The sequence below is a fragment of the Rattus norvegicus genome, chromosome 12 (genome assembly GCF_021556685.1).
Source record: "Rattus norvegicus strain SHRSP/BbbUtx chromosome 12, alternate assembly SHRSP_T2T, whole genome shotgun sequence".
Lineage (NCBI taxonomy): Eukaryota > Metazoa > Chordata > Mammalia > Rodentia > Muridae > Rattus > Rattus norvegicus.
The window spans coordinates 2,916,958-2,932,106 of NC_141545.1; positions in this window are offsets into that span (position 1 = coordinate 2,916,958).

The following is a 15,149-nucleotide window of genomic DNA, read 5'->3' on the forward strand; positions in this document are numbered from 1 at the left end:
TCTCTCTCTCTCTCCCTCTCCTCCCTCTCTCTCTCTCTCTATACACACACACACACACACACACACACACACACACACACACACACACACACACACTTCCTAGGATGAAAGAAAAAAATGAAAAGGAAGGCACCCATGGTGATTCATGACTTTGATCTCACTTTGATCTCAGCACTGGAGAGGAAGATAGGAAGACCTATCTAGATGCAATGTGAAGAAGGCCTATGTCAGATGAGTTAATGGCTAGGGAACTGCTACCTGGCTAGTCTGCCATTTTCTTGCAGTTGTTAATATTATAAGGACACTTTCTCATTGGTTGTTTCTGCTGTTACTGCCAGAATTCATTACATATTCTGTTAGGTTCTTCTGTGTGATAACACACTCAGAAACCAAATACTGTAGAAGTAAGTCTAACTGCTTTCTTTGTTGTCTAGTTACCCGCAATAATCTTGGACCTGAACTGAACACCCAGCAGCATTTCCCGCACCCACCCATGTGTAAGCTTTTATAAGCTGGACCACCAACACTAGAGGGACCGTGCAGACAGAGACTATTTGGAACCAGACTTCTATTTTGAGTTTTTGTTTTCTTGTTTTTTTCTCCTGTCCTGTCCTGTCCTGTCCTGTATGTCTGTCTATCTGTCTGTAAATCCACACATATAGTTCTTTCCACGTCTTATATTTCAATACAAATAATGCTTGTTGTGATCCTCTCATTTCATTCAAGGGTACTACTCTCTAGATAAGAGAAGCCCCCTTACAATTCTCCACAGGTAGTGATGACCCGAGTGTTCAGTGTGACTAAGCAGGAATTACATGGTTGCCGCCATTATACTTGATCTTACCGAAGGTAGGGTTGTGGGGCATGGTTGTCACGATGGTGACCAATAGACAGTGATTGAAGAGATGGAACAATAACCTACAATTCTCCCTCTCTGTCAACTGTTTCTCTGTTACTCTCTGTCTCTCTTCCCTCCTTCCCTCCCCCCTCTCTCCGAACTGAATGAACATTGGAACTAACGTAAATGTACATGTGAAAAGAAGCCAGGTGTGGTGCTGCAGGTCTTTAATTGCATCACTTGAGAGGTGGAGGTGGGTAGAACTCTGTGAACAGGCTGCAGACCTGATCCAGGTACTGATTTCCAGGGCTTTTGTGCAAATACCCCTTACTCAACTAAAGGAATGAAGAGGAAAATAAAGAAACAGATAAACCAAACAAACTAAGAAAAAGGAAAGGCAGTAATGGGGTGACCTGGCTTACAGAGGAGGGGCAAACATTTATCTGTCATTGCCTCCTCATTTGAACACACAAGGGGGAGAGAGAGAGAGAGAGAGAGAGAGAGAGAGAGAGACATCTGTTAATCTTTTTGTCTCCCTCCCCTAGTTTTTCAGACAGGGTTTCTCTATGAATTCCTCTGTAGACTGGTGGCTCAGAGGGCAAAGCTGCTGGCTGTTAAAGGTCTAGGTAAAATAATGTGATTGCCTAAGGGAATTGTTAAGGCCTAGATGCCGTGTGAAGGAGGCCTACATCAGATTGGTTACGATAACTCTGACCTGATTAACCTGCCCTTTTTTACAGTTATTATTATTGCAAGGACGCCTTCTCATAGGTTGTTTCTGCTGTCACTTCCAGAGTTCATTACATATTTCTCTTAGGTTCTGTATGACACAAACTCAGAAACCAAACATTGTAGAAGCCAGTGTGTCCTTGAGTGGGTGTCTACAGTGCCTGTGTGCGTGTGTGCGTGTGTGCGTGTGTGCGTGTGATCGTGCATGCCCAGGGCCATTCTAGAGCCCACCCCAGATTTGTGTTTCAGAGATCCTTACTTATTTATTTTTCCTGCCATGGCTTGTGTAGGCACTAAGTCACCACACTTCCCAAAAAACAAAATGAAACAAAACAAAACAAAATCCACCAACAAATGGACCAAACCGAAACCCCAAGCCAAACAAACAAATATTCCTGCCTACCTGTCTGTCTATCAGGGCTACAACAGAGAAGTGGAATCTTGAATAAACAAACCTTGAATACCTAAGTCTGCCTGTTTCCCCTCTTCCCGCCCTCCAGTGCCCCCAGCCCATCCCCTAGAGCTGTGAAAGCTGAAGTGGAATCCAATCTATCATGTATAACTCACTGTGCTATCAGGATTGAGGCACATGTTCTCTCAGCTGCTGGGAATTTGATCCAAGGGCCTTTAACTCTCCTGAGCTAATGTCCTCTGACCAGGATCCTAGTCCTTATTCAATGGCGAATTTAAGACTGGGCCTCCTGCTTGTTCCAATTCAGGCTAAGAGTTCAGGGTCAGGCCACACTCCTGAGCCCCACACAGGGCTGCCTGCATACTCTTGTGACTGCAATAGAGGCAGAGTGCTCTCTGCCCAATTCTCTTCTCTCCTCTTTGTCACAGCCATGGTCCCCAAGAGCACTTGTCAAATACATCTATCTCTGTCTAAAAGTTAAGTTCCCAGAGAATCAATCCCCATAACTGACCATAAATGAGGATTCACTCTGTGTATGTATATATTGTTGCAGTTTGTTGCAGTTTCCTCTCCAACGCGAATCGGCCAGTACAATGAAAACGCAACTCAATTAATATGAAAACAATCTAGCGTCTAGATTGGGCAGATCCACCCTACACTGTCCTATTCCTAGCTCCCAACTCCCTCATCCCTTGCACCTTTTATTTGCCAGGTCTCCAGCTTCTCCTTCTCCCAGTACAACTCTCTCCTCACTTCTTTCCTTTCTCCTCCCTGACTCCTCCTCCTCCTGACTCCTCCCCTCTCCTGACTCCTCCCCTCTCGCTCCCGACTCCTCCCTCTGCCCAAATCTCGAGTTCTTGCCTTTATTTTACAAATTCAGAGAGAACTCCAAGGCAAACCACAACATTTCTCCCTTTCTGTCCAGTTAAAAAACCTTTTCCCTATACATATGTGAACTAAGTATTATTACCATTCTGCAATTTATAAAACCAACAATACACTCATCACCCAGTCCATCAATTTTGTTCATCAACCATGTCATCTATACTAAAAACTATACCTGACTATATCCTGGTTCTAGATCCTATGCCACCTGAAAACAACCCTAACAGATTCATCATCTTTCCCAATACTAAACCGCTTGGGTTGTCTATGAGACTACCAGTCTCCAACCACATCAGAAATCCAAGAATGATTAATATTACCTGAAAATATGGGAAGCACAAAACATGGCTTCCAAGCTTAGCCAATTTATAGAGACTACTGATCACCTGGACAGTCCCCCTATTCCTTAATATGTCAGAGCTTCAGTCTTCAGCCTTCGGGCCCAGGATCATCTGACAGACCTTTGTAATGCAGATTTTGAAGGGCTGATCACCCTGCCTTGGCAGAGATTATCAGTCGAGTATTCTGCATAATTTGTCCTTTTCTGGACAGTGCTTTGTCTGTATATGAATTGAAGCAATTTGCTCAGTGGCTGTGTCACCACGATTTGAGCAACTCCATTGATGCTCAATTTCTTCTTCGAGTCTAAGGGGTCCTGTCAGGGGCAGAAAGGTCTCTAGTCAAATGATCTAGATGAAGAAATGTCCATAAATGGGTTATTCTGTTGACTTCTGATTCCCTTGAAGATTTCCTATCTACATAGGCGTTTCTGAACTGTTAAGCATAGACTACAGTTGGCCCTCTCTAATCGAAGTATTTCCAAAACCCATCTAAACTGAGTCAGAACCATGACTTTGCTATCTGGTCTTTAGTTGGTACTGGTTAATCAATTAAAAATAATGTATAATAGCATTTATAGGACTGGGTCTAAGACTTGTATTTTTAGATGCATAGTGGAGGCACAATGCTTATGTTAAAGTAGCAATATTAATCTCAATTATAAATCAATAAGAAAGTATACCAATGAAAACCTCGCATTTGTGTAAAATGCATTCTATACCAATGAAAAGATTGCAGCTTCAACTTTGTATCAATTACAAACATTTCTATCAATGTAAGATATAGCTGTAAAATTTTGTTTAAGAGTAAGTTTGCTAATCTATCCCTGTTTGTCTATTTCTCTAAATTCTATGAATTACTATATCACCCCCCCTTTTTTTAAACTAAGAAGGATAGAAAAGAGGAAAGGAAATGTAGCAATCCCTGAGTTTAAATTCTCTAGTTCCCCCTGACCAAAGCTACATTTGTATAGTATCCCTTAAAAGAAAACATAGCCACAGTTCTTAGAATAACCAGAACCATCCACCCCAACATAAGGAACTGGGACAATGATCTTCCTCATCTGATTCCAGCTGAATTGTGGTGAAGAATTCCCTTCTGGGGCCCAAGGGGAATTAGGAAAATTTGGCTTTGTCGAAGTAGAGCTAGCTGGGATTCGCCTGCCAGTCACTCTGTGCTGAGAAAGTTCATCGCTTAGCTGACATCTTGACTATGACAGTCTGAAGGACTGGATAAGTAAGCTGGCCATTCTGGAAAAGTTCTGAAAGCAAGCCTTTAAATGAAGCAGCTTCAGTGTAATTGAGGGAGAATCAAACACGAAGTTGGACTGGAAGGTCCCGGAATCTCAGCATCCCAGAGTGTGGATCATTTCAGGGCTGTCTTTCTCTTCTTTCATCCTGCAGCACACAAAACTTTACAAGCATCATATAGTTCTGTAAGCACATTCACATGGAGTAAGCAGGGTGCACAGCTTAGTTAATAAAGATCAACAAAGAAAGGTGACTGCCTTTCTTCAGGTTAGTTTGATCATATAATCAAACCGTAACATAATTTTGTAATACATGCCATTTTACAGGATGCTTGTAATAACAAGTTATGAGAAATTCGTACTCAAAATGTTACTGGCTGTTTATAGACATTTTAGTCTCAGCCAGTTCATACACGGAGACCTAAACATCCTCATATATACATCACCTATTTGTTGATTGTCTTAGTCTCCCTTTTCTTCTGTGTTGCCAAGGACTTCAGGAGGTCTCCCCTTGTCATGTCTGATCTTTATCAGCTTGGAAAGAACCCACAGCTTTTCTTCTCCTGTAGAAACATAGGCATAACCCCTTCCCCAGAATAACACATTTCCCATTTTCCATTCTGACGTCAGAATATCCTTAATATAAGCAGGCTGGTTTAGTTCAGTAGCCTTTTCCACAATCCAATGTCTTTCAGCAGCTGTGCTGTTTTGTTCATCAGCATTTAAAAAATTTAAGGTTAATAAAGCACTATGTAGCCTATCTCTGGGAGTTTTTACTGCCCCTTTTTGCCTGTTAAGCATCTCCTTTAGACTTCGATTAGATCTCTCCACAATTGCTTGTCCTGTAGGATTGTGTGGTATACCTGTAACATGTTTTATATTATAATATTCAAAGAAGCGCTTAATCTTGTTAGAAATATATGCTGGACCATTGTCCGTTTTAATTTGTATGGGTATTCCCATTATAGCCATAACTTCTAACAAATGTGTAATTACAGAATCGGCCTTTTCTGATGCTAAGGCAGTTGCCCATTGAAATCCTGAATATGTGTCTATAGTATGGTGTATGTATTTCAGCTTACCAAACTCTGTAAAATGGAGAACATCCATTTGCCAAATTTCATTTCTTTGGGGGCCCTTAGGGTTAGTTCCTGTAGGCAATGCAGTTTGATTATATAACGAGCAAGTAGGACATTGTCTCACAATCTCCTTGGCTTGTTGACAAGTGATAGAGAATTCTTTCTTTAAGCCTCTGCTGTTAACATGGTGTTTTTTATGGAATTCTGAAGCCTCTAGTACACTTCCTATCAGTAGCTGGTCAATTTCATTATTACCTTGCGCCAGAGGGCCTGGCAGACCTGTATGGGATCTTATGTGTGTTATATATAGTGGGTAACTCCTATTTCTGATCTTTTGTTGTAGCTGAATAAATAGCGATGTCAATTCAGAATAATCCTGAATAAGTTCAGCAGTCTCTATGTGTAAAACAACCCTTTCTGCATATTGAGAGTCAGTTACTATATTAAGAGGCTCTTGAAAATCTGACAACACCATGAGTATTGCATACAATTCAGATTTTTGAACTGACTTATAGGGACTCTCAGTCACCTTGCTTACATTTTCTGATTTATATCCTGCCTTTCCTGACTTACTGACATCAGTGTAAAATGTAGGGGCTCCCGATATTGGAGTTCCCTTTATTATACGAGGGAGGATCCAGTTAGTTCGTTTTATGAACTGAAGTCGCTTGCTTTTAGGGTATCTGTTGTTAATCTCTCCTAAGAAGTTACTGCATGCTCTTTGCCAATGTTCATTTTGTACCCACAAAGAGGCAATTTCTGCATTAGTAAAAGGTACCACAATTTCAGCCAGATCCATTCCAACTAATTGTCAAAGTCTCAATTTTCCTTTAAGTATCAATTTAGAGACCTTCTCAATGTAGGTTTTCAGTTTCTTACTCTGTTTATGTGCTAAAAATATCCATTCTAAGATATAATCTTCCCTCTGCATGAGAATTCCTGTAGGGGGATGAGTAGAGGGTAAGATGACTAATATGCAGGCCATCTTTGGATCAATACGATCTAGATGTGTGTCCTGCAATTTCCTTTCTACCAAAGCTAGCTCTTTCTCAGCCTCAGCTGATAGTTTCCTTGGGCTATTTAAATCTTTATCGCCTTGTAACTTTTGAAATAAATTGCTTAACTCTTGAGTGGTCAAGCCAATCACAGGCCTCAACCAGTTAATATCTCCCAGTAGTTTCTGAAAATCATTAAGTGTCCTTAATTGATTTCTTTTGATTTGCACCTTTTGTGGCCTAATCTTTTGTAGACTTATTTTATACCCTAGATAATTAATAGAATCCCCTCTTTTATTTTCTGAGGAGTGACTTGTAATCCCCAGCAAGGTAAGGTTTTTTTTCACTTCATCAAACATTCTTTCCAGGATATTTATATCTGAATCAGACAATAAAATGTCATCCATGTAATGATAAATAATAGATTGGGGAAATTGTTTGCGAATCATCTCCAATGGCTGCTGTACAAAATATTGACACAAGGTAGGGCTATTCAACATTCCTTGTGGCAGGACTTTCCATTGATATATTTTTATGGAGCGACCTCTATTGAGGGTAGGCACTGAAAAGGCAAACCTTTCCTTATCGCCTTCATGTAGAGGTATAGTGAAAAAACAATCTTTTAAATCAATCACTATAACAGGCCACTCCTTAGGCAACAAAGAAGGCAGTGGGATCCCAGGCAGCAGGGAACCCATCGACTGAATAATCTTATTAATTGCTCTGAGATCTGTCAACACCCTCCATTTGCCAGACCTTTTTTTAATGATAAATACTGGAGAATTCCAAGGGCTGGTGGACTTCTCTATATGCTGAGCCTCCAGCTGCTCCTGGACTAGGTCTTCTAATGCCTGTAGTTTTTCTTTTGTCATAGACCACTGATCAATCCAGATGGGTTGGTCAGTCAGCCACTTTAGTGGCAAGGCTGTTGTTGTCTTAACAGCAGTGGCTCCTTGGGGTAGCACTAAATTGTCAGCCTCTGCTGTATCTTGCTTATGGACAGCTTGGACAGTCTCTGACTGTCCTTGATAACATTCCCTGACTGATTTAAAGTTTTTATTAGGAGCCTGATGAATTTCGGGGCCAGACCCTGAAACTGAGGGGATATTAATTTGAGTTTTCCACTGCTGTAGTAGATCTCTTCCCCATAAGTTAATGGCTATATCAGCCACGTATGGCCTTAATTTTCCTACCTGACCTTCTGGTCCTATACATTTAAGACACCTCGTGCTTTGTTTCATGTGGGATAAAGTGCCAACACCTTGAAACTGCATATCCACTCCTTGAAGTGGCCAACTAGTGGGCCAAGATTTTGGAGAGATGATGGTAACATCTGCTCCAGTGTCAACCATTCCTTCAATTTCAATATTGTTTACCAGTATTTTTAGTTTTGGCCTTTGGTCCTCTATAGACGTTTGCCAAAATATTCGTTTTTCGCTCCCTTTGAGACTTTTGGAATTGTCCATAGGACTTCCCTCAGCCTCCTCTGGTCCCAGAACATCTATTTTTGAAGTCGTGCCATTTAATTGTTCTGAGGAAGAGAAGTCTCCCTGCCTGGCATTGGGCCCTGCGAGAGCCCCCCCTGGGAGTTTTTTGGGAGGATGTGGCCCCATCTGTCTGTTATTGCTCTACATTCCTTAGTCAAATGTCTACCTCTGCCACATCTTTGACACATTCCAGGAGGCATAGTCCCCCTTTTGGTATTACTTTGGTTTTTCTTGCAGTAATATCTGAGATGACCCTGCTCACCACAATTAAAACATTTGAAATCTTGGGTCATCTCTAGCTGCCCAGTGGCAGCTTCTCCTATCACAGTCGTATCAGGAGAACAAGATCCAACAATAGCTGTATATCTAATCCACTCATCTATTGGTGCAAACCTAACTTCAGTGGTCTGATTACTTCCCTGCATTCGGTATTTGCATTTTCAAAGGCTAAAGACTCAATTATCGCCTTTCTTGCCGCTGAATCTGATACACTCCTTTCCACAGCTGAGGTAAGCCTTTGTAAAAAGTCAGGAAAGGTTTCTTTAGGACCTTGTATGACTTGAGTGAATGTTTCAAGTCTTTTCCCTGATTCTGCGACTTTGTCCCAGGCCTTTAAGGCTGACAATCGACACCATGACAGAGTTTCTTCATCATATACAGCCTGCACCTCTACTTCAGCAAAGCGGCCTTCACCAAGCAGTTGATCTGTGGAAATCTCTCTGCCCCTAGCTCTATTTTGTCGTGCTGTCTCCCTCACTTCTTCTCTCCACCACGAAATCCATTGTAAATATTCAGCAGTTTCTAGAATTGCTCTTACCATATCTTTCCAGTCTTGGGGGACTACTCTATTTTTAATAGCCCAAGAAATCAAGATTTGTTTTACAAATGGTGAATGCATTCCAAAATTAGTTATGCTTTCCTTAAATTTCCTCAATTCTAACACATCCATGGGTTGCCATTCAAATTCTTCATAACCCTGTGGATGATCATCGTCTGGAGGCCTTTGTTGTACAGTAACTGAATAGACTAAAGTTTGTTTCCTAATAACCTTAGGTTGGCTTTCCCTAATTTTATCTTCTTTCTCTACCTGAGGTTTTTCTTTAGTTGTAATTTTAAATTCCTCTCTTAAAGTCTGTACCCATGCTTCATATCTCTCCTTCTGTCTTTCCCCCTGTTCCTTGAGTTCCTGAATTCTCTGTTCAAGGCTTTGCTTCCACACTTTGAATTTTTCTTTATATTGTACTTCTAATAATCTGCTATCCATTATCTTTTGATTGATTAATTTTAAAAAGTTATTCTCCAAGTCTTGCTTCCAAACCTCATTACTTTCTCTCTGCTGTTCAGTATTACCTGTGAGCTGTTGTATGTTCTGTTCTAACATCCTTTCCAGTTCCTGTCTACCACCTTCATTTTCATCTTTTTGTCTCTTATTCTGATCTATAATTTCCTGTGTCTTCAATTCTATTGTTCCTTCTAGGCTACATTGCCAAGACTTAATTTTCTCTTTCTGTTGTTCATGTTGTTCCATAATTACTTGTATCTTCTGTTCTAAGCCCTGCTTCCATAATCTTAGCTTCTCTTTATGTTGTAATTCTGATATTGCAGCCTCTGCCTTATTTTGATTTGCTAGTTTTAGTAAGTTATCCTCTAGACTTTGCTTCCAGATTCTATCTCTATCTCCCTGATGTTCAATTTGATCTACGAGTTGTCGAAATCTTTTTTCTAGTGCCTCTTCTAGCTCCTGTTGCTAAGACTTAAGCTTATCTCTCTGTTGTTCAGAGTCATGTATAAATTTCAGAAATTTCTGTTCTAGCATTACTTGTAATTTCTTTTCTAAGGCTAGAAATTTGCTATTTAGGTCCCTGTCTTTGAGAAGATATAGTAAAACAGAAGAATGAGTATTGCAATACCGGTAAATGATAAAGTGTCTATTTCCTCAAAAGTCACAACCGTCAGACCATTCAAAATATCATCCCATAAGGCCCAAAAGATATTCATTGTGTTTCTCATCTTTAAGTATCAAAAGGTTATATATCTCTCTTACATCAAAGTAGTACCTGATCCGAAGCCCTTTATACCTTTTTCTCCCTCCACCTCAGAACATGTGCAGTCCTCTCGATTCTTTGTTCCCAGAGAGGGGCCTCTTTGGGTTGTCTCCGGCTTTGCTTGGTCGTGTGGTGATCTCAGGAATCCTGTTCAATGTGCCGGCCAGAAAACTCCCTCACAGGTAGTTGTGCTCTAGGTTCTCCTATCCCTTTCCTCGATTCTAGATGATGCCCTCGGCTGTAGCTCTCTGTCTGGGGTTTGGGGAAGGAAGCCTCTCTGCAGTTCTCCGTAGACCCCTCAGACCCAGTCACCTCCCAATCCACCAGTACTCCTGCCTAGATCTCTATCAGAGCCCTATTCTGGGGGTGAGAGGGAAGTAAACTTTTATCTCATGTTAGTTGAGTTCTAATGGATACGTTGGGCGCAATTTTGTTGCAGTTTGTGGCAGTTTCCTCTCCAACGCGAATCGGCCAGTACAATGAAAACGCAACTCAATTAATATGAAAACAATCTAGCGTCTAGATTGGGCAGATCCACCCTACACTGTCCTATTCCTAGCTCCCAACTCCCTCATCCCTTGCACCTTTTATTTGCCAGGTCTACAGCTTCTCTTTCTCCCAAGACAACTCTCTCCTCGCTTCTTTCCTTTCTCCTCCCCTGTTTCCTCCCCCTCCTGACTCCTCCCCTCTCACTCCCGACTCCTCCCTCTGCCCAAATCTCGAGTTCTTGCCTTTATTTTACAAAGTCAGATTGAACTCCAAGGCAAATCACAACAATATATAATGTTGTAGAACACAGAATAGGGATTCTTGGTGAAAGCTTTGTGGATATGTGTCTTTCCTAGATGTCTTTGCCCTGGGATTTTTCTACATGACTTAGATATCCCCGCCACCTTGCCATTTCAGTTTTGTTTTTCTTTTGGATGCTAATGCTGTTTGACATAAGATCCAAGGCTGAACTTCCATACTGGGCTATGGTTTCAGACTTGATTTATAGCCATGTGGCCCTCGGGTTGCTTCCTTTTGATCCTAGAGGTTTATTAATCTTTCTCGAAAAGCTTCCAATACTTGATAGGATTGTGCTATATGCTGTCAGAGCAGAGTTACACAGAATTCATATGCTGACCTTCCTCTGATGATGCTTACCATTTCCAAGTCCTCAAACAGGGCAGCGCTTGGAAAAAAAAAAAAAAACCAAAACACCGCAGGCAAAGAAATCATATATGTGGGTCTACCCCTGGCTCCATGAGAAATGAAAGAGGAATATATTCTTGGCTTACTGGTAGTATTATCCCAAGTCTAGGGAAGGGGACTCCTAGAGAGTACTAAGCCTTCTCCTCATCCATCAGAGTCTGTATAGCTTGTAGCTTTCATTTGGTCGGTGTGGTGACCTTAACATGTTCTAGGTATTTCTGCCATGTTACTTCTCTATATCTAGACAAGACCTCAGGTGTACAGTCACATTGGAAATATAAAAAGCCTCTCATCTGAACTGTGAAATTCAATGTGTGTTATATTTAAAACCACAATAATTGAGTGGCCATTGCCACAGTAAATTATTCGGGGGTTTCTACCCCACCATAGATCATTTAGTTCCCAAATAAAAGACACAAAACTTTTAGATTTATAAGAAGCCTGAAAGTACTAGAACTGGGCAGACATCAACCCTCTGTGCTATTTTTCCTGCTTCCCTGTCAATAACCCTGAGGTATGGATTGCCATGCCCTGCCTGGGCCACACCTGTTCTAACATTCTTGCCCTCATGGAAATATACTCACGGTCCACCTACCCTATGGGGTGGTGTCTCCTTCCTTCTCCTCCCATGTCCTTTCCTTCTCCTCATGGACCCTGCCTGAGCCCCCAAGCCCTGGAAAACTTTGCTCTGTCCCCTCTCTTCTGCCCAGCCCATGTTGTAGGGATATTTATTAACCAGTAAGGGATAACTCGGGAGACAAAAACAAACAAACAAAGAAACAAACAAACAAACAAAAATCTGGTATACATGAGGATCTCCTTGTCCTGGAGCAACCAGATCTTCGGGTACAGAATTTAGCATTTGAATATACAGCAGGACCAGACCAACCCATTATATGCCAATCTACTTTTAGCTGGACTCAAACCTTGGCTCTCACACCAGTTAGATGTTCAACTGTGGAGAAGTTATTTTACCTGTGTGTGACTCAATTCCCTTATTGCACAGTGAGGATGAAAATGAGTGTTTAATTCAGACTTGTCTTGGGGACTGATGAGTTAATGTACCAGTATTAAAATATTAAATACCATCTACTTTGCATAATTAATAAAAGTCTGTGGAAAGGGCAAAGTAATAAAGCCAGAAGAACATTTGATTAGAAAATAGAGCCATACAACTACCTCTAATAATAAACTGAGAATCAGGGAATGGTGGAAGACTAAGACCAGAGAATTGGGAAATCAAGGCAAGCCTGGGTCACATAATAAGATCCTATCTCGAAATATCAAGACAAGTCATTATCGTAGTAATTATAAATCAAGAAATAGCCATTGAAAAAATTTACAAAATCAAGGCAATGGAGCAGTGTGGATACTGTGTGTCAAGTCCCTCTGCTGTCCATCTCTGGGACCAAGTATGCACCAGATAAGTGACTGGAATTGAGTGCTGAGTGCCTAGAGCAAAGGGATGCTGGCTGAATGGCCACATTTGAACAGCACTAATACAGGACTAAATGCTAAGAAAAAAAAGTGATATCCAAAACATGTAAATTTTAATGTCCTCCAGAAAGGCAAAACCACAATAATTTTAGTTTGTCAAGGTGCTTGTGTCCCAAAACTTCTAATATTGGTAAGGATGCGAAAAACTCTTCTGATGCAAACCAGTTGCCAATAAGAAGAACAACCACTGTCCTTACCAAGGTGACCTGGATGCTGTCAAATAGGCCGAGGCAGCCTGAACAGCCATCAGAGTAAGTTAAACACACAGATATCTGTCATTTCAAAAAGGGGAAAATGAGGACTGACCACGCCCCCCCTTTAAGGAAAACCAAGAATACTCCAGCATTGAGGCTTACAAATCAAAATATGCCAAGAAACTTCATAGAATATACATTTATCCTGTGTGCTACTGAGTGTGCGGGTGTGTGTTTTGTGTGTGTGTGTGTGTGTGTGTGTGTGAGTGTGTGTGTGTGAGTGTGTGTGTGTGAGTGTGTGTGTGAGTGTGTATGTGAGTGTGTGTGTTTGAATGTTTGTGCATGTGTGTGTGTGTGTGTGTGTGTGTGTGTGTGTGTGTGTGTGTTTGTATGTCTTTGTGCACTAATGCTTCAATTAGCTGCTATGGTGAATACTATCCCCAACTCAATTATGAAGGTTAATATTAAGTTGTAAGTAGTATGTGGAGAGTGGTCACAAAGAATAATCAGGAGTCTTCTTCTGTTAAGTTGTCTGAGACTTCCAATTGCTGCATGCTGTGAGTGGGCCTCACATCTCAGCACACGAATGTTTTTATGTACAATTCCCGTGTGTTTTACTTAAACAATTTTCTATGAAAAACTTTAAGAATTTTTTTCTCCCTTTCATTTTTTGGGGAGGAGCATGGGTCTTTTTTTAATTTTTTTTGTTGTTTGTTTTTTGTTTTTGTTGTTGTTGATAGTGGTGTGTTTTTTTTTTTGTTTGTTTGTTTTTTTGTTGTGGTTGTTGTTGTATTTTTTTTATTTATTTAATTTTTTTTTGCTTATTTTAGGTCCACAGGATTTTCTGTAGCCTGTGAGGAAATCCTAGATTTAGGACACTGGATCTGTACACCTTAGAGAATTAACCACTTCACTGCCCATTTTTTTTTTTTTTTTGGTTTCTGTTTTTCTTTTGAGATCTCACTGTGTGAGCAGAGGAAGCCCCGAGGAAGTGAAGCCCTGAGTGGATGTGTGCAGTAAGCATGAGCATGTCCATGCCAAGGACACAAATCCATTTATCCATGGGGAAAAGGCAAAGGCCCCCATGCCCCTTGAGGCTCAGACACATGCCAAATCCTTCTCAGGATGGTGTTGATAGTGTGTGCAGAAAAAGTCTACTCTACCTTTCTTCCTGGCCCCATCTGGATATTTACAGCCTGAAGACTGCTCCCTGCAGAGACTGCTCCTACTGAGATTAGCTAAATCTGCCCCTTGTCATTTACATATACATAGTCCTCCCCTCCTTGTTTATCTGCAAGTAATGCCCACCTCCTTGCTGCTGTGTGCAACATCACTGCTTTCTGGCCAACTATATAATACACATGCTGAGCTTCTGGGATGCTGCATTTTCTCCAGCCCATGGACCCAGCCTTCCCCATGTATGTGTGTCCAATGTCATTCTTCATTTCCTCCTCTCTCTCGGTCAGGCCCAAGTCCCTGGAGCCACGCAAAGGACTTGGCAATCTCAGTCTGCTCCACTTTGAAGGAAGTGCTTACTAAACTGAAATCTAAAGGACACAGTGGATTAAGCTCCCTATCAAGTGTCTTTGGTGAGGGTTGGGGTGGGTGTGAGACCAGTTACATTCTGACTATTGCAGAAGAGTAAAGGATTCACAGTTTGCTTTTGGTAAAGGTAAGCTCCCCAAGAGGCTATCATTGCCAACGTTTTCCCAAGTCACTTCTAGGAGGTCAACTGACTCCTAGGTGAGTCTTTGGTTACACTGCTTCAGTTTTCTGTGGCTACACTGTCCAAATGGCACCCACTGGTCACACATGGCTATTTGAGACAAACTAAACTTAGAACTAAAATCTTCCTCTTTAATTACAGCAGGCAAACCAGGAGCAAACAGCCAGCCAGAATCCATAGCCAGAAGCACAGCAGATATTGAATATTTCTATCATCTAGAAATTACTCATGGACAGCAGTGGTCTAGGTTCCTGCTGTCTGGTTTTTCCTTCAGGGAGAATTACTTGCTGTACCAATATCCAAAGATTTATTTTTAAAACAACTTTACCAAAATATGACTTACTATCCCCTAAATTAATCCAGTTTAAGTCTACAATGCAATGGTTCCCCATAAATCTACCCAAGTTCATCACTAGACCACGGAACAAAAGAAAGAGAGTGTATGCAGTTACATAAAATAGTATGCAACAGTAATGACCA